General features: G+C 41.4%; 1 protein-coding gene across 4 annotated transcripts in view; it reads right to left on the bottom strand.

The window, feature by feature from the left end:
• The window catches only part of CDH18 (cadherin 18), a 605,089-nt gene that overhangs the window by 562,052 nt on the left and 15,721 nt on the right, over window positions 1-27,316 (bottom strand). The window lies entirely within an intron of this gene.

Raw genomic sequence — 27,316 nt, 5'->3', positions numbered from 1 at the left:
CCATATTCAAGTGCAGTCCCTCCCGTCGCCTTCAAGAATAGATCCACAGAATGTATTACATAATTAGACTGTCCTAAGGTGACACAGGGAACACGATTCTTGGAATTAGTTCTGAAGCAAGGTTCCCGTGTGGCAAAATCACCACGCTCTTTCCTCTCTGGTGGGCATGCTGCCAACAGCTTTAAAGGATCATTAGGCAAACTTTTTAAAGTGTTAAGAAAATTGAATGTAACAGTTATGGGCACAAACTGAGATGGGAAATCCCAGTGATGCGGGATTCTGTGTCAAAACACAGACCCAATGGAGGTAAACAAAAGTAAAATGCGATACAAAGCAGTGCCTAGGAAGGCAACTGATCTGACAAGATCTAAAAGGATTGAACTCCTAATGGAGTTGCTTATTGCTTCCAGCCTCTCCAAGAATACCAAACATATCAGTTTGGACAGATTTGGTTTTCTCCCAGTTTCCAATTCTTTCCAAGTTCAGTATGCCATGTTTTTGTATCAGTTTGTGATTTATTTGTTGTTGTTTTTAAGTCCACGTGAAAATATTTACAGGCGCATTTTGGCTCATAGTCATTCTTAGGAAAAATTAAGTAGTTTTGTGTAACTCCCTTCCAATAATATAATGATTTATTTATTTATTTTGTACTTTTCTGACTATTCTTTACATATTTGTGCTAATGTTTTTCCAACACAAATATTTCTATAAGCATGGTTTGGCTGGGGAACTAAATCTCAAAATTTGGAAAAGTGCTAATTTCAGGTGGCATACTGATTTAGGGAGTGAGAATTAGGTAGGCCTACATTAAAACACAATACAAATTAATTTCTCCCCAAATAACACACCCACATGGTCTACTGGTTTATCTACTAAGAGAAACAAGCAATGAATCAGCTCAGATGAAGCTAGGAAATGATTTACATCACATTCCAGTTTAGAAGGATTAGATCGTAGATTATAGGAAAGACTGATTCCTGAGACATTTGAAAGCTGCTGTCAGTCAGATAATAGACAGACAATTAGTTTGACTCGGTGTGATGTAGAAGCCTATGTTCTATCCCATCCTTTCCCATTTAATGCCCGCCACAGATAGTTGGACCTTAAAGCCATCAATCCCAGCCACTAGTTAGAGATGGTAAGATTTGTAGTTAAAAACATATGGAAGACAGAATATTGGGGAAGACTGCTCTGTTCAATGTAAGATTGGCTGAGCAAACAAATTTACTGGAGTGAACAGCACCTCAATTTGCACCAATTTCAGAATCCAAAGCTCAGTACAGAGGTGTGTGAACTGACATTGTTTGCTCAGGTTTCCTGTTTTGAGGCCAATTTCAGTGGTTGTTTTTCTTCACAAGGCAACGGTTGACCAGTCTTCCACTGAGTTTCACTTAGCAATTTCTATCTTAGCAGTTCAGATCACAGAAGGCTGTTTCTCAGTGTCTCAAGGAACAAAATGTTTTGTTTCATTATGGGATACTCAGCTCGAAGAACTTGTCCTTCTTGGGTAGGACTTGCCATTCTTATTAAGTTATTATACTGTTATGTTCCTGGATGAGCTTTTTAAGTATTTTGTACTGAATATTGTTTTATATTTTCTTTTCTTTTTTAGATAGTTTCCCTCTTTTTGTACTTGTACTTGTTAAACGGCTCTGATACTTTTTTTAAATAACTCACTAACAAAGCTTAATTAATTAATGAATAACAAGGGAGATTGGAATGTATCCATAATGATGATAGCCTTTATTGTATAAATAAAACAATTTCTCCTTTGTCAGAGGACAGATTCATTAGGAACACCACAGAAAAGGCAAGTAAAGAGGGACATAATAGAGGTAAATATCTTTATGTAGAAAGTGGATAGAGTGAAGTTTTCCTTCCTCACTCATAATGCTAGAACCAGGAGTCATCCAGTAACAATGAATGGTGGGAGATTCAGAGCAGACAATAGGTAATACTTCACTATGGAATTCAGTGCCACCAGATGTAGCAATGGCCACCAACTTGTATCCTTTAAAAGCCTAGTAGGCAATGGAGGGTAAGGCCGTCAATGCTTACTGATGGCTATACTACATCTGGTATCATAAGCAGAATATCTATGGACACAAGTTGCTGGGGATCTTAAGCAGGATAGAAATATAGTGCTCACATCTTATTTGTGAGAGGTGACTTTAAAAAGGGAGTCATGGTAGAAATAATGGTTCAACTAGTTGTATGAAGCTAGTCACTGCTGCTTCTGTAACTCACAGTTCCTGGTGTAACTTCTGGCTCCTGGTGGCAAACATCAGAGGTGCTGGAGAAGTAATGGCATTCCCATGCCTCCCCAACTCCTATTCAACTGTGGCTCACTTGTTGTTATATTAAAGGTAAAGGGACCCCTGACCATTAGGTCCAGTCGCAGATGACTCTGGTATTGCGACGCTCATCTTGCTTTATTGGCCAAGGGAGCCGGCATACAGCTTCCGGCCAGCATGTGGCCAGCATGACTAAGCTGCTTCTGGTGAACTGGAGCAGTGCATGGAAACACTGTTTACCTTCCCACTGGAGCAGTACCTATTTATTTACTTGCACTTTGTGCTTTCGAACTGCTAGGTTGGCAGGAGCAGGGACCGAGCAACAGGAGCTCACCCCGTCACGGGGATTCGAACCGCCAACCTTTCTGATCGGCAAGCCCTAGGCTCTGTGGTTTAACCCACAGCGCCACCCACGTCCCTGTTGTTATATTAGGCAGTTTAATTTTCTAAATTAGCAGCACAACTTTAAGACAACTTCAAGGATTACTGTATTACAGATGTAGAACTGGGGACTGAGAGATACCTAAAGTTATTCCATTGAATTACAGCAGAATTTGCCTCAATCTAATGAACCATCCTGGCTCTCAAATGGAAACCAATAATGGACAGTTGATACATTCATTCATAAACATTTTTCTGTCTGTGTTCAAAGGCAAGTGGACATTCTGTCTATGGTTTTTGGCCAATGATGGCTCGTACATATATCTCCAGTAGTGAAGTTGCAGGTATATGATCCATTCTTTGTTTTAAGATCGATTTCGCCATAAAATAGTGGAAACACCACTCTTTCTTTCTTTTCTTTCTTTCTTTCTTTCTTTCTTTCTCAAACTAGGGAGGTGATGAAGATCTCAGGTTGTCTTTCTGTTCATTGGGGTATGTTACCATGGCAACTTTCTTGGCATTGTTAAATGGAAAATTTGAAATGCCATTCTATTAGCTGCATGCTTGCATCCGGTTTTGCCCCAGGGGGATCGTGGTTTGCAGTCCTTAATAGCAAATGTCATAAAATATTATTGCTTAAACAATTTTGAAGATAAATATTTTGGGGTGGATCCTTTTTCTGTTGCCTCTGAGCAAGCTGTAAGAGCATACTGTTTCAACATTTTAGCCAGCTGATTGGGAGGTGGGGGGACAGCTGAAGCTGTTTGGTGTGTTATTGTTTTTTAAATTTTTTGTTTAGTAGCATTGAAGAGCATCCCCACATACACATGTTACTGTGTGCATGGTGCATGTGCAGATGCATATATATATATATATATATATATATATATATATATATATATGCAGGTTTTGGTGTCCTCGGGTGTCTTCCCGTGTAAAAGTTGGGGTGTCTAGGCGACGTTTCGACGAGGTCTCACTCGTCATCTTCAGGCTGGTGCTTTCGGCTTCTTGTTACTGGAACAGAGCGGGATCTCAATGTTTGAGTTCCTATAAATACTGTAGAGGGGGTGTGGTGTCTAGCCTCCAATGTTCTGGGCAGAGAGGAAGTTCCCAGGCTAGTGTGCCTTTTCTTCTTTTGTTCCTTAATTACTTGAGAGATACCTTGAGTGATTTCTTGAGTGATATCCTGAGTACCACTTAGGTGGGTCATTAGGTGTGGATTAGTTGCTAAAGTCTTTGTGTCTTGACCTCTTGAACTTTGTGAAGAGTTTTCCTGAGAAGATGGCTGTATTGCACTTAGTTGTGCTTTGGCTTGGCTTCGTGTATAGGGGCGAGCTGTGGTTTTGTGGCTTGTGTCAGCCAGATCTGTGTAGGGATTGCAGGGGGGTGCAGCATCCGGAGGTGCCACCATGGATTGGCTACTGGATGGTGTCAGTAATTCATCTGTGGAGAGGGTCTGGGTTTGGGTCTGGTGTGGTTGATTGGTGTTGGCGTTCTGTGTGCCTCTGGATCTGGTGTCAGTTTTTGTGGGGAGGGCTAATTTCCAGATGTCTGGCAAGCGGGATGTGTCGTCACGCTTGTTCATGTTGTGAGGGTGTTTCTCTATCTCGATGGCTTCCATGATTATTCTCTTGTGGTGATGTTCCGTGTTAAAGAGCAATTTGGAATCTGCAAAATTAATTTCGTGTCCTGTTTCTTTCATGTGTTGGAAAAGAGAGGAAGTTTTTTCTTCTTTTTTGACGGCATTCTTGTGTTCTGCGATACGTGCATTTATTCGTCTGTTTGTTTGTCCAATGTACGTGGCTGGGCAGACTTTGCAGGGTATTTCATAGATCCCTTGGTTTTCCAACTGGATTTTATCCTTGGGGTTTTGCACCAACCAAAAAATAGCCAATATCCTCAGAAACCCTCGTGGAGGCTAGACACCACACCCCCTCTACAGTATTTATAGGAACTCAAACATTGAGATCCCGCTCTGTTCCAGTAACAAGAAGCCGAAAGCACCAGCCTGAAGATGACGAGTGAGACCTCGTCGAAACGTCGCCTAGACACCCCAACTTTTACACGGGAAGACACCCGAGGACACCAAAACCTGCATTCCTGTACCCGTGAAAATCTACGAAAGCAAATATATATATATATATATATATATATATATAGCCCTTCACAGAATAAAAGAACACTAAAAAATATATTACCAAATATATTGTGGAAATATACTTACAACATTCAACCTTTTGCCTGCATTATTATTTCTGATCATTGCTAAATGTTCTTACATGGTTCTTACATGTTTCAAATGGTTATTCTTATGTAGCTCAAAATTAAGTGGGAGAAGTTACCGTAGTTACTGAAGGCTGGTTGGCCCACCATCCATATACACATTGGTTGGTCGCCAGGATTCAACTGTTGAATGGGCTTGGTTTAGTTGAAATTCTGTGATACCCTCTTGGGCTAGGGCTATTCTGGCAGTCTTAGGGGTACAGTTGTGATTCTTACAAATATATGCCATGTGTGTTTAATTATAACTAATTGTCTGTGTTACACTTAGAGTAAGGATGAGAGTAGCATCTGATTAGCTATAATTTATTTCAGTAAGTTTCCTCATCAGATCAAAAGAAGTAGCGGGTCTTCAGTAATAATCTATATAGGCCATGATAAAATACCCTTGAAAACATAGTCCTTTGTCAACATAGCAATATACCCTTCTGTTATACTTAAACAAAACCTGAATTGTTGACTATGGCAAATACTGTCACACACACTTGATCCTATGCTGCCATGGCAACTAGTTTCTATGATCAATTTATTTTTACACTACTTATTATGGGGGAGGGGTGATCAATTCAGTTATATGGTATTTGTTTTGCATTCTTTAATCCTAAAATAACAGAGACTACATATGTCATCCTGCAAAAGAATAGATAATGTATCAAAGTTTTAAATATGATAGGTCTTTGATCGTTTCTGGAGCCTTAATAAATGCTTGAATAATATCATTACCAACTCCAAACACAACTTCATTAACCAAATAATGATAGTTTAATGTAGCACATTAGAAACATTTATAGGAGGGGTGCACTGGGCAGAGAAGCAAGGAGATCAAAAGCGGGGAAATGCAAATTCATACGTGATTTTCATAAACAGCTGGAGATGAAGGAAAACTTCAGACAAATGGGAAAATGTATGCAAATTTGCCAGGAAGAAAAACAAAAGCTTGTATTGTCATTCTACAACTCTACTGCACAAGGAACAATGTTACTTTAACTAACGTGGCACCTTGATCCTGGGACACAATTCACAGAAGCACCACTTGGAAATTCTATACATGTGTAGGGGGGGGGACTTCATATTCACCTCTCACACATGAATCTGTACTACAAGCTTGCGCTTTTCATGTTTATCCTCCTTTTCTGCAAAAACTATACATATACCCACACACAGCTACTGTAATGAGGGAAATAGATAGGATCAGCAGTGAAGGCTGGTCCATTCAGGCAGATGTGGTGTCCCCGCTTGTCTGCCTTCTCACTTACAACCAGCCAAGGGGCTGGCATTGGCTATCAAATTCCTCCTCCTTAAAAGAAATAAACATTTGGAGGTACCTGCCTGGAAGAAATAGCTAAGAAATCCTTGGACAGCAAAACTTTGATTAGTTTTATTTCTCACGAGGCCTCACACATTACTCTTGAGGACCAGTAAGTCATCAGTACTCTATAATGATCAGAATAATCTATGCAGCTTAACAGGAGAATAAACTTCTTATCTCTGCATACAGAGCAAAGAGCCTCCTTCTTCTAAAAAAGGCCAATTTTTTCTTAGATTCCCCATAGTCTAAGCACCATCCATTACATTTCACATGATTATTTCACTTGAAGTTGTCATAAATTGCCCAAATCAACACTTTAGCATGTGATGATGTTATTTCACATAGAATGTAAATCTCATTTTATATAAGGGTTCAGCAATGAGGGGGTTTGTATCAGAAGTGTATTTAGGGGAGAGCAACCGATTCAGCCACACAGGGTGTGAAGCACCTAGGCCTCCCAAGGGGATGCCACAACTGTTATTTAGGATGGAGTAAACAAGAGCCTGGGGGCACCAAATTTTGGTGTCACACAGGGCGCCAGTGGAATTTGAGACCTGAAGGTCTGTCACTGCACATTTTACACTATTTGATTTCCATAAGCATAAGTTTGCATTGCCAGATTTTGATGAATCTGTTCTAATTAGAGCAAAAGGAGAACAAAAGAGAGGTAAATCTAAAACTATTACCTGAAGAGCCACTGATTGTTGCAAATACACAGCCTGAAACATTTTGACAAAATAATAGTCCACAGGGGCAACAATTATATAAGTCCCTTTTCAAAAGCTGCTTCCTCAGAGTTCTGCTTCAATGCACATTTTTACCAGAAGAATGTCCTAAATGACCCCGAGGAAGCACCTTTTAAACAAATTCAATTACGAAAAAATATTTCAATTTGCCATGTTGTGTTAAGACTTTTTCAAATTCACCCAGGTTCCAAAATGTATTTATTCATTTGATTCCATATATGAGTCACTTCCTATAAAATATCTTGAAAGATTGTCACCAACAATTGAAACAATCCCATTTATACAAAAAATTCAAAACAATTACATGGAAAATAGCAAATTGCAGCTGTTAAAGGCTACACCCCTTAACAGATGTGTTATTTAGGCAATGTGGATATGGTTTGGTATCATATTGTGGCTTTTTCAAGCCTGAAGCTAGATGGTTCTCAGTCCATCACATTTCTCTGTTCAATGGAATAGCAGCTGAAGCTGCTATTCCATACCACAAGTACCTAAATGGAAGCCACGTAACATAACATGCTAATCAGTAATGTTTTGTTGTTGTTGATCAAATTTGATTACATTTTAGGAAGGTTAGCCCATTTGATATGGCAAATTTGAAACTGAAAATGAGAAACTCAATAGGAAAAGAAAGGAAGAAATATAAGAATGAATAAGGGATCACACACTGTTTAGAAAGGTAATACACTATTGAATGGTTAATCTATTAAGTGAAAAAATAGGATTCAAAAACACCTGATGAAAATGCTGAAGGAAATCCACAATTTATCTGAAATGTTGACTCCTGTTTGTAATCCTTCCTCCTCCTGCAGAAAGCGCAGTTGAGAGGTTGAAACCCAGTCCTCCATTATTGTCCATTTAAAATTATGATTATATTTACTGTTATGGAGTTGAATGGGGAGGAGGCTTCACCAAATGGCTGCTCAAAAACTGCATGGTTATTCCTCTGACAAGGAATTCATGTGTTCATTTATAACACTGTCTGGATGCAAACTGTCATTCCAAGGGTGAGGAGCCAACCCAGAATAGGTTTTCTCTCATGTTTCCAGCCACCATACTAGAGTCACTAAATGGTTAATATGCATGGTGGAACCAAATCTTTGTTTGGAAAAGGGGAGGGACTGTGTTGCTTGTGAAAACATCTTCATTTCCCAACCAATATATTATGTAAAAAAGGAAAGGAAAGGAAAAGATTCCTACTGCTTGAATCCCTCCTGAAAGTTCTTTCAAAGGCTCCTAGGTCAAGTAGGATAGCCTCTGTCACTTAAGAGGGCTAGGGAGACACAGATTGACAGCTGCAATGCCAACAAATAAGCCATGCTGCAGCCCTGGGGTCTTCAAGTACCCTGAAGATCTGATACCACTCTTACACACAAGCCTTTCTGACAGCCTTCCAGAGAGCTTTAATACTTGGGGTGTTACTAATTTGAAACCTCTATACCAATCAACACTGGAAATCTCAGTGCCTTTGCTTTTGTAGTCATAAATTACAACCACACTTGCATGATTAATCCCAGGAAGATGATTTGCAATGAACTGCAGAGTTTAATTGGGATGTAAATCATGAAACTGGTTATAAACTTAGACTGATGTAACAATAATAAATGATTAGACTTTCTTCACTTGTTTTGCATGCTTAATGTAATGCTAAATTAATGATCTTCTGGTAGCCTTTACATTCCAACAGTTGTAATCAGCTGCCAGAACATCATCTAATCACTTTCAGGAAAGCTGGTTGTCAACAGGCTAAAGAAAGCACATCTACTGGAGACAAGCAGAAGTGGCCAGAAATCAAGGCCTTCGGTGAGTTATAGAGTGGGTAAGAAATACAAGTAGGATAAAGAGTGCACATCACTATGGGTAAAGGGCATAAAGAGCAGCTATTTTAGACACTGGGTTTATCCCTATTTCCTCATGTTCCACTGCTTTCCCTGAGAGAAGACCACTCTTTACTGCTCAATTGGAGCAAACAGCAATTTCTGTAGATTGCCACTTGTTTCAATTTAGAGCAAAAGAGCAGGTTTTTCCTGGGAAAGGAGTATAGCAAGGGGGAAACCACTCAGACCCATGCTTTCTGAGCACAAGACAATTGGAAGTTTGGATGAGCCCAGTGTTATGTATGCACTAAAGGGTGATAATGATACTGCTGCTTAGCCTCTGAAATCCTATTCTGTTGGTGGTGGGATGCTCCTGCTGTTGCTGTCTGCCTCTAGGGGAAGTGGGGAAGTGTTTAAAAACATTGTAGGCTGCTGTGTGAATGCTGCCTGCATGGGAGACAGCAGGAGCAGGGATATTAAAAATCAATTAGAACTTGAAAATACATAATGGTATCAGTCAGGGGTGCCACCTCTATGGGACCGAGATGTCGCTGGGCTCCTCAATATCTGTTGGAAGGGGACCAAGCCTTCTCAATGTTGATGCGGCAGAGGAGGCCAAGTGCAACATGCTTCCATGGCTAACATTAAACAGATGTGTCTTTTGGTGCTGCACTGCCCCATTGATCAGCTGATCGGCAGGACGCCGTGCCCCCCAAATCCCTCTCTCCCTTCTGCTCATTCTCCCTCTCCATTTTAAAGTGCCAACGAAGATCTAGGCTTATGCATTACTTTCTGTATGGAATATTGGAAAGCTTCCAGCAGCTCCTGCCTGCCTGTTCCTCACCAGCTTTCCCCAGAGCCCCAACTTCTAGCAGTGGGGTAGACTGAAAGCTGCTCCAGGCAGCCTGACTCTTCGCTGCTGCTGCTGCTGCAAGGCCTTGATCACTTGGGCTGAGGAGTGGATGTTGCTGCTATCACCACAATGCTCTTACTGCTGTTTGCAATAATGCCTCTCTTTTTTGGCCTTGCACGGTGCTGCCTGCATGAAGGGGAAAAAGAGAGAGTCTGAGCCCAGGCGATGCACTCTTTAGCCACTGTTCCCCAGTGCTGTTGTTACTGCTGCTGTTTTTGTGAGCTGAGGTTGTAAGTTCTCTGCTCCCAACCCTGCCCCACCACTGCCACCAGAACAACATACAGAGTTCAGCAGATTCGTCCTACAGTTTAGCAAACTGAGATCCTACAGGCCTCAGAAGCAAATGCTAGTTTCGGTGGCTGGGGTGGTTGGGTATGGAACTTGGGAGCAAAGTGCTCTTTAGCCACCGATCCCTGGCACTGTTGTTGTTGTTGCTGCTGCTGTTTTTGTGGGCTGCAGTGAATTTAACACTGGTGTGGTGTAACACATGCCAAGTTTCTTGTGTGAGATGTCACACAAATGCTGCCAGCCCTCCCCCATCTGCTTTGTAAGTTTGTGCCTCTGGCCTCAGTTAAATTATTGCCATGCACAACTAGTTCCCCACACAACCATTAGTGTCACTGGAAGTGATATGAATGCATATCCCAACCTGCAAGAGACACATCCAGTCAATTTAGTGGAATTCAAAGAGCATTGTGATGAGGATGTAGAATTGAATCAGTTGTACTTGCATATGTCTGTTGCTGCATCAGATTTCAAAATAGCCTGGCTGTGCAAAGTAATGAAAGTTTGCATATAAAAGAAGAAAAGTAAACAATTTAAGGTTCTTTTAATAGCCAAAATGAGTTTGGCTTATGTTATTAATTCAGCTTCTCAATCATTTGTCAAAACTGCTATCTAAACGTGCATGCCTTGAATATACATTATTATTTTTTTGCAATGGTGGAAAAAAATTGCTGGAGGAAAATTTGCTGGTGCGATCACTTTGCATCCGTCTCCTGATAGCGGCCTGGCTGCTGACATGACATTTTAATCACCCTGTGAATCTATAAGAATACTAAATGGGGCAGCTTTTTCTTCTTCTACCATTCAACTAGTACAAGTGTGAATATTGCACCTATGAACAAAACTACCCTACCGCTAATGCTAACAAATCAAGCTGCTGGTATTGAAAAGGACATCTGCCCACACTAGAAAGCAGCCTTTTCATATTAAAATGTTCATTATACCAGAGACATATGCAGCATTCTGAGATGCATCAATATTCTTATTGGTGTCTTACTCATTTTATTGGTATCTTATCTTATTTTACTGGGCAACTTACACCTGCCAGGAGCAGTGCCTCAAAACTTTCCATATGTCTCAGACAGGACAAAGATGTGGTCTCCGAAGCCCACATTCCCAGCATGTTTGCACTCCTGTCTCAATGAGATCTACGATGGCTTGGTCATTTCCACAGAATGGAAGGTGGCAGGGTTCCCAAGGATGGGCTTTATGGGGAGCTGGCTTCAGGCACCAAGCCTGTTGGCAGACCAACTCTGTGTTATACAGATGTCTGCAAATATGACAAGAAGGTTGGCAATGTTAACCTGCTGGGTGGAAATCCCTTGCAGATGAAGAAGCAGAAGCAGAAGAAGAAGAGTTTGGATTTGATATCCCACTTTATCACTACCCTAAGGGGTCTCAAAGGGGCTAACTATCTCCTTTTCCTTCCTCCCCCACTACAAACACTCTGTGAGGTGAGTGAGGCTGAGAGACCTCAGAGAAGTGTGACAAGCCCAAGGTCACCCAGCAGCTGCATGTGGAGGAGCGGGGATGCGAACCCGGTTTACCAGATTGCGAGTCCACCACTCTTAACCACTACAGCACCACAGAACATGGAGATAGACAGACAAACAGGTTGTTTATCCACAGCAGTGACCATAGGGGAAATGATTGCTGGGAGGAGCACAGAGAGAAGAAACACCATGGTGCATCTGTAACAGTGAAATCGGATGTCTTCATGTGTCACAGCTGCAAACAGAAAACAAACAAAAAACCCATGCCTCTCCCACATCAGTCTCTACAGCCACAGCAGGTGCTGTAACTCTCCAACAGTTTGACTTTACCTTGGATTGCACACTCTTCCATTGTCTCTCGAGACACATGGATGCCAACAGTACCAGACATACATGCATTATTCTCAGATGCCTCAGGTTTTTTTACTGGTATCTCATGATATTACCAACCATTACGCATGCTCTATAGTGGCAGAATGCTTATTGACTGCTACAGTAGTGGTGAGATGAAAACTTGGGGGTGGGGATTGAATTGAATTGAGAATTGTGGAAGACGTCATGGGTGATTGGAAGAACAAGATGAATCATCACAACATTTTGTTACAAGTCCCTGTGGACCACCCTCCCATCAGATGTCAAGAAAATAAAGAACTACACAACTTTTAGAAGACATCTGAAGGCAGCCCTGTTTGAGGAAATTGTTAATGTTTGGTGTTTTATTGTGTTTTTATATCTTTGAAGCTGCTCAGAGTTGACGGGGTATTAGTTGTTGTTGTTGTTATTATTATTATCATTATGTTGTTGTTGTTATACCGATGATTTGTTAATTATTGTATATAATTTTGTTGTATTTGTGATGTTCTGTTCTGCTATTGTTATTTATTGACTGTAAGCCATTTTGAAATTCATGTGGATTAAAAGCAGCATAAAAATATAATCAATCAATCCATGATATGTTATTGTGCTATCTCAGCCTCTTACAGAAAAAATATTATAATGCTGCATTTTCCATGTCCTCTTGAAAACTCGGTGAAGACTGAGATGGCATTCTAGCTTAAAATGCCGAATTCTCTCCCGAATGTGTGGACCAAGTTTCATTCTAAAATCTCAGTATGCAAGAAAGATAAACGATCAAGAATACCCAAAGGGCATGTTAAACCAAATACATTTGTCGGGGGCTCAGGAGCAGAGGCACAGGGAAGAGGGGGAATGGAGAGCGAAGGGGAAGAATCCGAGGGGAGCGTAGGAGAAGAGGACAGTGGTCCGAGGGATTCCATGAGCCTCTCCAGCGAATCGGAAGATTCACAGAAGGGGGCGCCAGTGGCCAGGGGCAGGGGGTTCCCAGGGGGAACGCCCCAGGAGCAAGGGGGCAGCAGGGATTCCCAGAGCAGTAGTTGGAAATCAGGACCAGCTTCCCCACCAGAGCAGAGTGGGGGGGAAGGTTCCCAAGTATCGGGGTCAGTGCATTCCCCAACAGGAAGAGAAGACGAGGCAGGGCTGGCCACGCCTCCGTCGGAGAGTCGGGCAATGGAGGGGAGGTCAGATCCAGCCAGTGTCCCGGAAGAGAGAAGCAGTGATAGAAGTAGTGTAACGGTTAGGAGAAAGGTCACTGGGTTGGCGCGAGAGGCAAGTTCAAATGTACAGGAGCGCGGGACAGCAGAGAATGAGGATTGGGAACCGGGTCCTAAAGCCCGACGGAGGCAGGGGGAGGAGCTAAGCGACTCAGCGTCGGAAGAGTCCAGAAAGGGCAATGCCCCAGCGGGCAGGAGGACCCAGAGGAGGAGAGAGCAGCGGAAAAGGTGGAGCAGGGCTAGGATCTTAAACTGGTGTCAGAGGGGAGGAGACTCAGACGGGACTTCGCCGATCTAGGGGTTAAGACGTAGGGCTGCACGCTGTGGCTTTGAAATGGAAACTGAACTTCAATAAAGACTTTTATACATTACCACAGCCTAGCGTTGGTCTTCTGTGAGCTGGGACCTAGAGGCAGCTCTGACAACATTTTATTTATTTATTTCTCTATAGTTTCAGGCTGGAGACTTCTCATTATAGTTAACATAGAGCAGGGTGGGTTTTGCTTTGTTTTGTTTTGCAGGGTGCCTTGTGGAGTTGGCTTAGCTTACCATAGTCTGCAAAATATTCAGTTAAAAAAACAACTTAAATGTTTAAGGTTCTACCCAACCTGGCGGCTGAAGGCATATGTGGCTAATTTAGCATCTTTCCCAGGATAAACGATGGAAAAATCACTGGGGCATAAAACCACAACCTGTTCAGAGTTAATCATGATCATTAATCTCCGCACCACATTTCCCTGTCCCTTGTGAAAAATTGGATGTTGACAGGAATTGACTTCATTTTTGTTTACTGAATATCAATGAAGTCCAGACCAGAGGCTGTTGGCCTCTGAGAACTTTTTATTTATTTATTTATAAAAAATGATTCTGTCTGAAAAGCTGAATTCTCGGGTGGCCTACTAATAGTTTAAGAACTGGGCGGGGTTGCCTCCTGGGTCTCTTTCCCCTAATTAATATGTGTGTGGCGAGGAGAGACAGCAACACTGCAGAACTTAGTCCTAGTGAAGTTGTCAAAGCATTAGAAACAACTGAGGACTCATCCACACTTAAATTTTTGCTGTAATTTTTAGGAACATGTTTGTGATTTGCAGGCACAAGTCTGAGGGGGGAGGGTTGTTCCACCGGTTTCCCCATGGAAACTTGATTTATATTTGTTCCAATTAAGCAGTAAACAGTGGAATTTCCCAGTGAAAGTGGAGGAACAAAAAGCCTGCTTACAAATCACATTACTGTGCATAGAAGTTGCAGCAAAAATGGCAGTGTGGTCCAATCTTCTGCCTTTGATAGCAATCAGAAGTGCAGAAACCAGCCAGTGACACTTTGTCTCTACGCCATACAGAAAAAAATTACCTCCTGGCTAACAACTACACTTTGAGATGCTATCAGAGATACAATAGCAGCAAATGACTATAAAGTTGGCAATCACAGGGTCTAAATATAAAAATATTTTTTTTTAAATATAGGAATAAATATACAGTTACAATGGCATGTTTTTAGAAAACAACTTTTCTAAATAGCAATCAAATGCCTTTAAGCAAAAGCCAAATTAAATAGAAATTAGTGAAGAAGCATTTGATTCCTGAAATATTTTATGTTGTTACATTCCTTTCTTACTCCCTTTCTATTTACAAAACAGATGAATATTAATGGCACTTTTGACACATAATTAGCCGCCCAAAATAAATTCCTGCTGGGTGATAAAAAGAGCATTATATAGAAGTAATGAACAGCTCATTCTCCAGCAGACACATTCTCAAAACATAATTGTTTACAAAGATTATTTATATCTGTATTGCGGCAGTCTATTGTGCAGATAAGCAAAATTAGGGCAAAATGCTCAGAAAAATGGAACAGAACTCTACACCCACGGTGTAGTTTAGGCCCCTTCCCCAGGATCTAGTTAAAAGAATCAAAATATGAAAGGCACTTCTCCAATTCAGTCAGCTAGAATAGGTCCCCTGAAATTAACTGACCTAAGTTAGTCACATCCACCTATTTTAAGGGTTTTTTTGTGAAGGATCCCCTAGGTTTACAATAAAAGTTTTAAGCCCTTTCTCTGTGGATGCATCCACAGCAGTGAAATGAGGAGGAATGAACACTTGGAGGAGTTCAGAAAGAAGAAACACCATGGTACAGCTGCATCAGCCCAACCGGATGCCTCAACCTGACCCTGCTGCAACAATACATGTCTCTCCTGTATCGATCTCTACAGCCACAGCAGGCACTGTAACTCTCCAATTTGTTGACTTAAACCCTGAAAGCGCATTCTTCCATTCCATCTCTTGAGACAGATTAATGCCAACCAACTATTCTGAATATGACTAACGTTGAATACAACGTTCCGCCTGGATCAAGCCAATTTGCTGTTATTGATGGCTGGTGGCACATCTCTCTGCTGTGGTTGAGGGCTGGAGGAGAAAAGTCAGGCAGCTGGAATATAGCTGGTGAATAAATGAATAGACCGTGCTTTGCAGCAAGAAGCTGAAAGATGTGTGTGTCTTGCATGCTCCACATTGCATGCTCTTGCATGCTCCACATTGGCCAACTAGTCTATAAACAGATACCATGCAATACATCATAAGCCCCCAGTACTTGTTTATCACAAAAGAGTGTCTCTGTAGGTTTTTGTCCAGAACTTCCTACTAAACAATGAAGTGGGGAACACAAATAATTAAAGAAGACTGTGAAAAGCTTAGATAAGACCTTGCCAACAAAGGTCCGTATAGTAAAAGCTATGGTTTCCCTAGTAGTGATGTATGGAAGTGAGAGCTGGACCATAAAGAAGGCTGATCACCAAAGAATTGATGCTTTTGTATTATGGTGCTGGAGGAGACTCTTGAGAGTCCCATGGACTGCAAGACAAACAAACCTATCCATTCTTAAGGAAATCAGCCCTGAGTGCTCACTGGAAGGACAGATCCTGAAGCTGAGACTCCAATACTTTGGCCACCTCATGAGAAGAGAAGACTCCCTGGAAAAGACCCTGATGTTGGGAAAGATGGAGGGCACAAGGAGAAGGGGATGATGGAGGACGAGATGGTTGGATAGTGTTCTCGAAGCTACTAGCATGAGTTTGACCAAACTGTGGGAGGCAGTGGAAGACAGAAGTGCCTGGCATGCTCTGGTCCATGGGGTCACAAAGAGTCGGACACGACTAAACGACTAAACAACGACAACAATTTGCTACTTCAACAATAAAATAGGCATACTAGCAGAACTATTTAACCCCCTTAGGCTGCAAAGACCAATCCTACTTAGGCTGATTTGTGTATGTGTGAGAGTTGAGGGATCCTTCCTCTTGCTTCTCCCAGCTCAGCTAACCTTCAGCTGGCCACTGAACGTGCAGGCAGATCAGAGACCTATTGGAACATTCCCTACTGGCTGAAGCCCTTGAAATGAGGCATTTCATGAGCATGGCTGAGCTGGCCTGGGATCCACTGGACCCTGAGCTGCTCTCACCGTTGGTGCTGGCCAATATTGGGCCTCATTCACCTGCCTCCCCAGCATTGTTGCCACCATGAGTGGCCAAGTTAGTGATGCACACATTGTACAGCACTTGCACTGCAGCAGCAGGAAGTTTGGATTGCTTTCTTATATATATGCAAGCTGCTGAAATAGACCCGTAAGCCAAAGTTTGCTGGGACAAATGTCCAACAAACTGAATACGAGGCAACAAATTTCCAGTGAGTAAACTTCAACCTGTCACTTTAGTGTTGAACAGCAAATTCAGTTATGTGGTGATAAGCTGGCAATTTGATGCATCAATGACAACAAACTTCTTACTATATTCAGTTGCAGAACTTGGTGACAATGCATATTTTGAAAACAGCACAGCCTGTGACAGGATTTTGAAAGCAGTAGAAAGCAAAAGACAGGATTTTGAAAGCAGTTACAAGGGCAGCAGCATTTAGTAAGCCCCTCTTTGCACCCTTCATGAGAGTGATTATATTGAAATAATTCCCAAAATGGATCTTTGATTTCTGCCCATCCAATGTTTCCTTCCTTCACCTAGCTGCATAATACTACAGAGGACTTTTCAACTTCACTTTTGACTTCTTTGATTCACACATTCTAGCACCCCCCTAGAGATTCACTAACCCTCTTTCATAATATTAGAGCTCAAGGCCATCCAACGAAACTGAATGCTGTAAGATTCGGGCAAGAGAAAAAAAGAAAGTGCTTCTTTATACAGCATAAAGTTAAACTATGAAATTCACTCCCACAAGAGATATTGATGGGGAGTACCTTGGATGGCTTTAAATGATGATTAGACAAATTCATGGAGGATAAGGCTCCGTGACAGCCATGTTCTACCTCCAGTGTACAAATCAGTACAGTGGTACCTCGGGTTACAGACGCTGCAGGTTAAAGACGCTTCAGGTTACAGACTCCGCTAACCCAGAAATAGTAGCTTGGGTTAAGAACTCTGCTTCAGAATGAGAACAGAAATAGTGCGGCGGCGGTGCAGCAGCAGGAGGCCCCAATAGCTAAAGTGGTGCTTCAGGTTAAGAACGGACCTCTAGAACAAATTAAGTTCTTAGCCTGAGGTACCACTGTATTCCGAAAACATGGCAGTGCAAGTAGATAAATAGGTACCGCTGCCAGGTGAAGGTAAATGGCATATCCGCGCACTCTGGTTTTCGTCACAGTGTTCCCTTGCACCAGAAGTGGTTTAGTCATGCTGGCCACATGACCCAGAAAGCTGTCTGTGGACAAACACCAACTCCCTTGGCGTGAAGTGAGATGAGCGCCACAACCCGATAGTCACCTTTGACTGGACTTAACCATCCAGAGGTCCTTTATCTTTACCTTTTACCCATTCATCTGCTGGGAATGACAGGAAGGGGGATGTTGTTGCACTCAGGCCCTGTTTCAGGGCTTCTCACAGCTAGCTGGTTGACCACTGTGACAACAGAATGCTATCCCTGATCCAGCAGGGCTTTTCTTACGTGCTTATAACGCCCCAAGTCACCTATAAAACATTTCTAGCCTTAAATAAATAGTTTTGCCAGCATCACCTTGAAATCCCTCAATTGTTTCACTAAACGGCAGTGAACTTGTCTTGAACTTCCCTTGAACTTGCTTTAAAGGCCCCATTCAGGTTCCAATATGCATCTCAGCTATGTGGATAGGGGAACTCATCCAGATCTAGTGGAGCAAGGAAGACTTACTGCAAGACAACTTGGTCCATAATTAAAAGAAAGATTATCTTTATATTTGACCAGTGACTACCAGATTTTACCCTATTTTGAGAGAAATACATTATGCAGAAGTAGATGGAGAATGTGGTACCTTCCATATATTGTTGGGCTCCAAATCTCATCAAGCCCAATCAGCATGCTGGGAGTTGTAGTCCAACAACATCTGGAGACCATCATGTAGCCTTCTGGAGGGATTTTCAACCCAAAGAAAACAGTTTTCCACACTTCTGAGAACAGCAACCCAGAATCCTGTTTCTGTGCATAAGTTTCTAAGTGGATATGGGAAAGTGTATATGTGGAAAGCTGTTCATGGCATTTGATATATCATGACAGTTCTGCACATAATAGTGATTAGCATACATGTGTAAACTTCATTATTCTTTTAGGCTACAATACCCTATCCACGTATCTAAGAGTTTATCCTATGAATTCCATGGAACTTGTGTAGACATGTACAGGATGGCACTGCTCATGAACTTTTGGTGGGAGATCTTTCTAAAAAATCCAGGTACACAGAGTTAACTGGGCCACTGGGCCACTCCATCTTAATTTTTTGTTTAATCGACAATTTCCAGGTTTTCTCTTCCTGCATTATACTAATTGTTATTTATTTAATCACTCTTTAGACTCTAATTTCTGCCAGTCTTCAGGATTACTAGCCTGTGATTTTTCAGAGCTAAGGATTTAAAGGCTGGTGTTACCTTCGTTAGTAACCTTGCTAAAAATGTAAAAGTGTGAAATGAGTAGTTGTATTTTCTGATCTGTAGGCTAGATTGAATGTGAACCAGAAGGTAACACAAACATACTTGTGAAGTTGAGAGTCATGAAAGAATATTACAGGTTATTATTTGCTAAAGATTTTATTTTGCTCTAAAAATGCCTGAACATCAGTATACCATATGCTTTGTTTTGATATCACTGACTTAGAAAAAAAATATAACTTTGTAAGTCATATTGGAAATACAGTGGTACCTTGGAAGTTGAACACAATCCGTTCCAGAAGTCCGTTCAACTTCCAAAACATTCAGAAACCAAGGTGCAGCTTCCGATTGGCTGCAGGAAGCTCCTGCAGCCAATCAGAAGCTGCAGAAGCCCAGTCGGACATTCAGCTTCCAAAGAATGTTCGCAAACCGGAACACTCACTTCCGGGTTTGAGGTATTCGGGAGCCAAAATGTTCGAGTTGAAAGGCATTTGGGATCCAGAAGATTCCAGTGAATGGAAAGCAAGAGGATCACATTCAGTTGTTTGATAATGCATACACACAGCCATATAGGAGAGCTAGTGTGGCACAGTGGATAATGGGGACTGAGCAGAACTGAATTTGAATCCCCACTTAGTTATAAAGCTCCCAAGGTAACTTTGCACCAATCATTGCTTTCCAGTGTTTAATAATAATAATAATAATAATTTTTATATCTCACCCTTCCCAGCCAAAGCCGGGCTCAAAGCGGCTAACAGCAATAAAAGTAACACAACATTCTAAAATCAATTCAAAATCGAATTAATGGCAACCATTGGGCTAGAGTTCTGTGAGCATTACCAAAGGAGGGGGTCAGATTGTGCCTTGGCCAAAGGTCAGGTGGTACAGCTCTGTCTTACAGGTCCTGTGGAAAGATGTCAAGTCCCTCAGGGCCCTAGTCTCTTGTGACAGAGCATTCCACCAGATTGGGGCCACAGCCAAAAAAGCCCTGGCTCTGGTTGAGGCCAGCCTAACCTCCCTGTGGCCCAGGACCTCCAAGATGTTTTTGTTTGTAGACCGTAACTTCCTCTGTGGGACATACCAGGAGAGGTGGTCCCATAGGTATGAGGGTCCTAGGCCGTATAGGGCTTTAAAGGTTGAAACCAGCACCTTAAACCTGATCGTGTATTCCACAGGGGGCCAGTGCAGCTGGTATAGCACCGGGTGAATGTGATCCCACAGCAAGGACCCCGTAAGGAGTCTCGCCGCAGCATTCTGCACCTGCTGGAGTTTCTGGGTCAGTCTCAAGGGCAGCCCCATGTAGAGCGAGTTACAATAATCAAGCCTGAAGGTAACCGTTGTGTGGATCACAGTGGCTAGGTCAGGGCGAGAGAGGTAAGGAGCCAACTGCTTAGCTTGGTGGAGATGAATTTTTTTTCCATGTTGTCCTCCCAACTTCTTTTAGAATAGCTCTTTAAAAATATAGCAGCAGTAGAAGCCTATGCACATCATAAGAGCCGCCTGCTGGATCAGGCTTCTCTCTCTCTCTCTCTCTCTCTCTCTCTCTCTCTCTGTAGCTTGAGCAATTCCTCACTCTTTTATTTTATTTTGTAATGAGCACACTTACAAAATTCTGCTCATAAAATTTAAAATAAATTAATGAGCACTTGCTCTGCCTGCAAAGAAGAAGACAGCAATTAAAACCCTTTCCCCATTCCATAATAGGAACTAACAAATTAAAAGCCAATTTCGTCACTATGTCAGAATGAACAGGAAGAATTTAATGACATACAAAACAATCAATAAAACCCATCCTACCACATGCCAGAAGTGCCCAAAGGAGATTTCTTTCACATGTGGTGGGAAGATGGTGTTGCAAAAACAAATAATGGAGAAAAATTAAAAGTCAAATTAAAAAGGTCTTAAGAGTATGACATTCCTCTCCAGCCAGTCTTTTCCTTTTTGTCTCAGGTGAAAATGTTCACTGGTTTGCCAGGACATACAAAAGTATCTTCCGACAAGCTAGCTGCGGCAAGAATACTCCTTGCCAGAATATGGAGATTGGGATTCTATTAAAAAATGAATGGACAAACTTTGGGAATTCATGGCTCCCTAAATTGACACATTATCTTAAATTTAGAGAACAAAAACAGAAGTACAACAGCTTTGTGGTAATAATTTTACTGAGTATAGTAAACATAAATGGTTGTGCCCAAATGTAAGTTGGAGGGGCCACTGAGACCATATAACACCGGTCCTTAGAGACCTATATTGGCTCCCAGTACATTTCCAAGCACAATTCAAAGTGCTGGTGCTGACCTTTAAAGCCCTAAATGGCCTCGGCCCAGTATACCTGAAGGAGCATCTCCACCCCCATCGTTCAGCCCAGATACTGAGGTCCAGCTCCGAGGGCCTTCTGGTGGTTCCCTCACTGCAAGTAGTGAGGTTACAGGGAACCAGGCAGAGGGCCTTCTCACTAATGATAAACAGCTATCTGACTTTTAGAAGACATCTGAAGGCAGCCCTGTTTAGGGAAGTTTTTAATTTTTGATGTTTAAATGTGTTTTTAATATTCTGTTGGGAGCTGCCCAAAGTGGTTGGGGAAACCCAGCCAGATGGGCGGGATATAAATTATTATTATTATTATTATTATTATTATTATTATTATTAAAAATTGTGACTTTATTATAATTTAGCAATTATCATGCCTTCAGCAGGTCAAGACAACCTCCTCATATCTGTTAGCATGGCATGCTTTGTTTTGCTTGCAGTAGTTGCAGCTAACTATAACTTTGTCTCAGCAACTCTAAAAGATTCTAGTGTTGTTCAGGGTTTTTTTTTGGGGGGGGGTGTCCTGGTTTGGAAGCTACAACCATCCATACTGGAGGGTTGCTACTTGCTACAAAATTATATAGTCTGAAAGGCTGCAAAGAAGAAGAAGAAGAAGAAGTCCAAAATTCCCTCCATGGTTCTTAAAAAAGAATGTTAAAAGAGAATACCGCGTAGTCTTATATAAATTGCATTCAGCTTCTCTGAATAGTTTATGGTAGGATAAAGCACCCTCAATCACACAGATTCTAGAGAAAAGGGACAAAATGCTTTAAAGGAAGGCTTTAAACTTTCTATCAAAGCAACAACATTCTAGGGAAAATGGGAGACCTTTGTTTCACTATAGCACTATATTCACTGTTCTGCAATTGATTTCTGTATTTATTTACAGTTTAAGGAAGCTGGAGAACTCATATTCTAAACCTGTGCTGGGTAGCATGGCTAAAAATCCAAGCAAATCCAGGCCACATGGTGACCCTGTATCTTTCAGAGACCAGTCTGAGGAGTACAACTTTGTTGAGGAATGGTGGGAGCCTCCCCCTCCCCCTGCTCATGGCCAGGATCCTGAAACTCCACAGGAGCAGTGGGGTAGTGTTGATTTGGAAGAACGGTTTGCTGAGGGGCAGAGTTCGCAAGACAATAGTTGGGCAGAACTGGGAGGTGAACAGCAAGAAGAAGAACAGGAAGAGAGTGAACTAGCTGACTCTCACTGTAAGATATGCAGTCTCTCAATACCAAGACAAGGAGATTAGATAAGGTGGCTGTGCAAAAGGCTCAAAGGTTGTGAGATCAAGTAGCTAGGAGACAAGAGGATGGAAGTGACTAGAGGGAAGTGGGTGGAAACTCAATTGGGAGCACCTGCACTCCGAGAATGGTCACTTGTTCTTTTGCTGCTTTCATTAAACATTTCTGCTACTGGTAAGAGATTGCTTTCTCTTTGCATTGCTCTTCTACAGCCAAGGGGGGAGGATGCAGAGCCCCTGAAGCCTGACAATATCTGGGTGGAGACTTTGTGGAGACTAGAACATTCCCAAGCCAACCATGTTCTTGGAAATACAGAAGTTATTCACCTCTGTGTAAGAGGTTGACAGCATATCAGGCTCAAGCATGGAATGGATTGCAACTGACTTGGTTTCCCCTCTGATTAATACGGGAAGGTGTTTCTTGTAATTGCTGGACTTTCAGTTTGGGCTCACAATGAGCAATATCAACATTTTTTTTAGAATATATGTTGTTAACTGCATATTGGTGACAGGGGAAGGTTAAGCCAGATATGTTCAGGAAATATTTGGAGGACGCATTTCAGACAACAGAAGCAAACTGTCATAGTAAATGTCTGGTCTAATTTGAGTTAAAAAAATATACCGGTATATGCCTATACTATAGCTCCTAAATTAAAACAGATAAGGAGCTGCTTGTGAATTGTGACAGCAAACTTGGTAATGTGGTACATTCCAATCGGTGCTCCCACAGCATCACCAGACTGGCTTTGAAAACCGTATTTTGATGCTCAGCCATTGTTATGAAAATGCAAAAGGGAGCACAAATGCTTTAAAAATGCTTTAAAAATAAGCCCCTTTATCAGTTGCCTCCCAGAATTCTCCCAGGTAATCCACAATTCTCACTGAATGAATAGCTGCCTATAATAGCATGTGTTAGTGGGAAAAATACCACCATCTTGCCTAGCATATTTAAACAACCTGCCAAACATTAACACAATGCAATAAAGCCTGGTTGTCACTTGTCAAATAAACTATCTAAGGGGCACAATTTATCTTTAAATCGTGTGCCCGTCACTATAGGAAAGGAAGATTTCATTTGACCTCTAAAGCAAAGACGAGCACCTCTAAAAGAACTAAAATCTGAATAAACTCTTGTCTGTAAGATGAATGAAAATAAATTAGATTTCCTCCAAGAGGTAGATAAGGCACAACCTGTGGTCCATCAAGCTGAATGCAGCGCATAGGCCATATATGACAAGCCACTATGAGCCACTAAATGAACCTTTTCTTATTCCTGCCCTTTCTTAAAAGAAGAAAGACTTGTTTTTTTTTTTTTTAAAAAAAAAAAAACTTGGAACAGAGCAACTGATAACACATACATCTTGGGGACAAAATATTGACCCAAATACTTAATGTATGCCTCTCTCCACCTGGCCCAGAGTGGGGCCTGACAGGCCTCATAAGGACTGCTGCTGTGGTCCAGCAAGGACTGGGCTATTTTGGGGAAAGTTTCACTGGGAGTTTTTGCCCTTGTTACTGATATTAACTTTTTGTATCTTTATTTTTATGTGGAAATTGTTTGGTTTTGTTATGTAGTTTTAATGTGTTTTACTTATTGGTTTAAAGGAAACATTTAAAGTTACCCCAATTTCCTACAAAGCCCCTTGAGATAGATAGATAGATGATAGATAGCTAGATGGATAGATGATAGATGATAGATAGATGATAGATAGATAGATAGATAGATAGATAGATAGATAGATAGATAGATAGATAGATAGATGATAGATAGATAGAGATAGATAGATAGATATAGATGATAGATAGATAGATGATAGATAGATAGATAGATAGATGATAGATAGATAGATAGATAGATGATAGATAGATAGATGATAGATAGATAAATAGATAGATAGATAGATAGATAGATAGTTAGATAGATAGATAGATAGATAGATTGAGCTGAACAGAATGGGATGTTCGAAACTGCACTGTCTATGGGTTAATCTGTTAGAATCTGACTTGGGAAGTAAATGGATAAATGGTTGTAATAGGTATAAAGCTAGAAGTAATATAAATATAACACAGCAATTAAGAAGATTGAAAATTTGAAGTCCCAAAACAGTGGAACGAAGTCAAAATCTATGTACTGTGAATTTTATAGTTTTCTTTTTCTTTTTTTGGTTTAGTATCTATAATTTATGTTGTAATTTCATATTGAAAAATAAAAGTTAACAAAAGAGGAATCTGATTTGGGAAGCATGGCTTTAGATGGGCAGTGGTAGTTTAGGAAAACAGGGGTTTCAAAACAGAGAAGTTACATAAATAGGGAATGAATCTATTATTTGAACTATTATTATTTGAAATGGATGAATCACATTTTGTTCAGAGCTAACTATTAATTATGTGGAAGTTAGATCAAATAATGCATAAAGGCTGCAGCCACCTCCCCCCCCCCCCCGAGACATCACTAAGGCTGCATACGCACCATATATTTAAAGCACATGGCTTCCCCTAAGAATTACCCTTCATAACTAAAGTTCCCATTAGGTAAAGGTAAAGGGACCCCTGACCATTAGGTCCAGTCGCGGATGACTCTGGGGTTGCGGCACTCATCTCGCTTTATTGGCTGAGGGAGCCGGCGTACAGCCTCCGGGTCATGTGGCCAGCATGACTAAGCCGCTTCTGGTGAACCAGAGCAGCACACTGAAATGCCATTTACCTCCCCCCCCCCCCAGTATCTATTTATCTACTTGCACTTTGATGTGCTTTCGAACTGCTAGGTTGGCAGGAGCTGGGACCGAGCAATGGGAGCTCAACCAGTCGCGGGGATTCGAACTGCTGACCTTCTGATCGGCAAGTCCTAGGCTCTGTGGTTTAACCCACAGCGCCACCTGCACCCCCAAAGTTCCCATTACCTTTAGCAAACTACGGTTTCCAGGATTCTTTCAGGGATTTGTGTGCTGATAAATACACAGCCTCAATCTATTGATAAAACCCCCATTGTTCAGCCCAGAAACTGAGGTACTCCAGCAGTTCCCTCACTGCGAGGACTGAAGTTACAAGGAACCAGGCAGAGGGCCTTCTTGGCAGGGGTGCCCTCCCTGTGGAGCGCCCTCTCATCAGATGTCAAGGAGAGAAAGAACTACAAAACTTTTAGAAGACATCTGAAGGCAGCCCTGTATCAAGTAGTTTTCAATGTCTGACTTTTATTACATTTTTATATGTACTGGAAGCCATCCAGAGTGGCTGGGGTATAAGTCTTATTTTTATTATTATTATTATTATTATTATTATTATTATTATTATTATTATTATTATTTTCAATCCAGCAAAGTTAGGTGGAACTGCAGTCGTATCTGTAGTCACTTGGATGCAAGTTCCTTTGAAGAAAGTAGGAAGGTTTTGCTTATTTTCAAGAAAACATGCACAGGAGTTGCCTACATGTCTCCATTTTCAGACCTCAGGTCTCTAAGGAAGATGTTAAGGGTGAATCTTGAAGCCTCATGTCTCTCATCATATGTTTAAAAATAATCCCATTACAGTCTCATCTCATTGCTTTCAATTGGATTTTCTTGCAACTAACATTTTTCTCACAGGGTCATCATTTTGAATATTTGTGCAGTAAGTACTAACCTGCTGGCGTTAAAAACATTGCTTGGGTGAACAGACTTTATATTCTGGTGCATATAATCACACTTTCCCCCCTGAAACACCATGCACGTTTAATGCAACGTGATGAATAATGTGCGGAGACATGTCTTTCCCCTGATGTCTTACCTATATCAGAACAAACTGGATGTAAACACCAATCTCAAAAGGCAGAAATCACAATGTCTGTGATATGGCAGAGGTTTGCATGCAGATAAAATATCTTTCTGCTGCTGATTCTGGGGAAACGCTTTGTATGCTGATTCATCTGAGTCCTAAACACGCAGGGGAAAGGGTTATAGTTCTGTGGTAGAGCACTTGCCTTGCATACAAAAGAGCCCAAGTTCAGCTCCTGGCATCTGCAGATATCTCCTGCCTGAAACCCCAGTCAGTCACTGCCATTTAGTATCAACAATACTAAGCTAGGATGGACCAACTTGGTATAAGGCGGCTTCCTATGTTTCTTCCTCAAGAACTCTGGCTCACAGCTGCTTTGCTTCTATAACTTCTGCACACACTTGACTTTTCATAGGATATTCATTGGATCTAGATATTTTTTTTAAAGGACATATTTAATGAATTGAGTCTCCAAAAAGAAATGCTGTATTTCTACCATTCTTTGAATGCTATTGGTATATAGAATGACCACTTCACCAAAAAAAGAGGCACTAATTTGTATATAATTTGCACATTCTACTTTATATGTATATATGCAAACATATACACAATTACTAGAAGTCAAATACAACTCACCATTGTTGCCTCCCCAGCAAAGATAGTTGTTTTCTCAGCACAATATAGCTAATACGAAGTTCTAATATTAGCACCACTGGAAATATAAACGCTGCGGTAATGTCAAGACTATCAGAAGAGCCCTGATGGTCCAGCATGCTGTTCTCATGCTGTGGTGAACCTATGGGAATGGTAGGGAACTACGGTACTTATCGGTAGTGGGGCCCACCCTGTGGAACACCTTCCCATCGGATGTCAATAAAGTAAACAACTATCTGAATTTTAGAAGACATCTGAAGGCAGCCCTGTTCAGGGAAGTTATTAATGTTTGATGTCATATTGTGTTTCAATTTGTTGGAAGCTGCCCAGAGTGGTTGGGGCAAGCCAGTCAAATAGTCAGGATACAAAT

This window comes from Podarcis gaigeae (assembly GCF_964106915.1).
Source record: "Podarcis gaigeae genome assembly, chromosome: 7".
NCBI classification, from domain to species: Eukaryota; Metazoa; Chordata; class Lepidosauria; order Squamata; family Lacertidae; genus Podarcis; species Podarcis gaigeae.
The sequence above is the reverse complement of the archived record's forward strand: the minus strand, read 5'-3'. Positions and strand labels throughout refer to the sequence as shown.